We start from the raw sequence: 2,566 nt of genomic DNA, 5'->3' as shown, positions 1-2,566 counted from the left end.
CATTATTAGGTAACTCATCCTCGTGGCAGATTGATTCTCTTTTCTGGTTTCCTTTAGTATCCTCCAAGAATACGAAACTAATATTTTATTTCTGTATATACCAAATACTTCAGAAAGCAAGACTTGAAGAAATTGAGTTGGATCTAACCTGAAAAACAACTCCCTTAAATACTATATCTCATAATATTAAAAGGTTCTGTGCAATGCTGCCAAACTGGGGAATCCATCAGTAGTCTTGCCTAGATGAAATGTTTATGAACTACAGCAATGACTAGCAGTGCAAAATATCCCCAGAGATGCAATCATGGCACTTATAAGTTGGAAGGTAACCAATAGCCATCTTACTGCACTTAAGACCAGCTCAATAGAAACATTGCATGCCTGGCACTGTTAATACTTTGTTTTCATACTCTTAATCACTGACTCAGTTCCAATTTGTTAATACGTAATGTGTGAAGGGGAGCAATTATAGAAACTTTAATGTTTGCTTTACTGATTGGTACCTTGCCCTACCAGAACATGCTTTTTTTCTAAACATTCTATGTAAAGGACACTCTGAAACCTAGGAGACATTAGTATTTTATCCCATATTACGTGATTACAGAAGTAAAACAGAGACATCTGCCTCTCTAACTCATGCATTAATCAACAATATATACAGACTAAATACTGCGTGATAAATATACTTTGTTGCCTCCAGGATTTTAGTCATTTCTTATTTTAGTGTCTCACAGCACAATAAAAGGGCTTGTTAAATTCAGTTTATAATAATAAAATTTCAAACTCAACTTGTTTTCAAAAGAGTGTTACCTTGTTGTATACTTGAGCATATTTTGGATATGTACCTAGGAGTGTTATAGCTGGATCCAGAGGAAGCAATATTTCTAATTGACTGAGAAAGCACCAAACTGGTTTCCAAAGTGGTTGTACAAGTTTACATTCACACAAGCATGTGTTGTCAATTGAATTCTTGATCTTAGCCATTCTGACAGGTGTAAGGTGAAATTTCAGGGTCATTTTGATTTTTATTTTGCTCATGACTAAGGACATTGAGCATTTCTTTAGGTGTTTCTCTGCCATCTGATATTCCTCTACTGTGAAATCTCTGTTTAGCTCTGTACTCCATTTCTTTTTTGGCAGCACATATACTAAAAGTGGGATGAAACAGAGAAGATCAGCATGGCCCCTGCACAAGGATGTAGCCCATTTTTTAAATTGGATTACTTGGTTTGTTGCTGTTTAAATTCTTTAGTTCTTTATATAATCTGGATATCAGCACCCTATCAGATACAGGGTTGGTGAAGATCCTTTCCCAGTCTGTAGGCTGCCTTTTGTTCTGATAGGGTCCTTTGCTTTACAGAAGCTTTTCAGTTTCATGAGGTCCCATATATTAATTCTTGATCTTAGAACCTGTGCTGTTGGTGTTTGTTCGGGAAGTTGTCTCCTGTGCCAATGATGTCAAGGTTCTTCCCTATATTTTTTTTTCTAAGAGGTTTGGTGTGTCTGGTATTATGTTGAAGTCTTTTATCCAGCTGGATTTTAGTTTTGTGTAGGGCCATAAATACGGATCTCTTTGCATTTTTCTACATGTAGGTATCACTTGCTCAACCATGTTCATAGCTGCTTTCTTAGTAATAGCCAGAATCTGCTAACAACCAAGATGTCCCTCAATTGAAGAATGGATATAGAAATTGTGGTACATTTACACAGTAGAAAACTACTGAGCAATTAAAAACAAGGAAATCATGAAATTTGCAAGCAAATGGTGGGTACTAGGAAAGATCATCTTGAGTGAGGTCTTCCAGAAACAGAAAAATATACATGGTATATAATCACTTATAAGTGGACATTAGACATATAATATAGGATAAATATACTAAAATCTGTAGACCTAAAGAAGCTAATCAAGAACGAAGACCCTGGATAAGATGTTCAAGCCTCATTCAGAAAGTCAAACAGGATGGACATCGTAAGAGAGAGAAAACAGGGAAAAGAACAGGAGCCTTCCTCAGAGGGCCTCTCAAAGACTCTAACCAGCAGGATGCTGATACTCATAGCCAAACTTTGGTCAGAGTTTGGGAATATTATAAAAGAAGCAAGAAACAGAAAAACTTTAAGGAACAGAAGGGCCACAAGGAGAGCAAAAGAACCAAAATATCTGGGACCAGGGGTCTTTTCTGAGACTGATACTCCAACCAAGGTCCATACATGGAGATAACCTACAACACCTGCTTAGATATAGCCCATGGCATCTCAGTATACAATTGAGTACATTAGTAAGGGGAACAGAGACTGTCTCTGATATGAACTCAGTGGCTGGCTCTTTGACCACACATCCCTTGAGGGGGGAGCAGTCTGAGGGGGGATGTAGCCCACGGTGGCTGGCTCTGCAATTACCTTCCCTTGAGTGGTGGGGACTGCCTTACCAGGCCATAGAGGAAGACAATGCAGCCAGTCCTGATTAGACCTGTTAGGCTAGGGTCAGAGGAAGGGGAGGAGGTCCTCTCTTATCAGTGGATTGGGGGAGAAGCATGGGAGAAGAGGGAAGGAGTGTGGGATTGGGAGA

General features: G+C 38.9%; 1 non-coding gene across 1 annotated transcript; it reads left to right on the top strand.

Moving 5' to 3' along the window:
- Positions 1 to 1,125: 1,125 nt before the first annotated feature.
- LOC129682598 (U6 spliceosomal RNA) lies at positions 1,126 to 1,231 on the top strand. Its single transcript, XR_008721004.1, has one exon. It is a non-coding gene; the product is annotated as a U6 spliceosomal RNA (small nuclear RNA).
- Positions 1,232 to 2,566: the final 1,335 nt, after the last annotated feature.

Source organism: Psammomys obesus, unplaced genomic scaffold, assembly GCF_907164565.1.
Source record: "Psammomys obesus unplaced genomic scaffold, mPsaObe1.curated_primary_1811, whole genome shotgun sequence".
NCBI classification, from domain to species: Eukaryota; Metazoa; Chordata; class Mammalia; order Rodentia; family Muridae; genus Psammomys; species Psammomys obesus.
The sequence above is the reverse complement of the archived record's forward strand: the minus strand, read 5'-3'. Positions and strand labels throughout refer to the sequence as shown.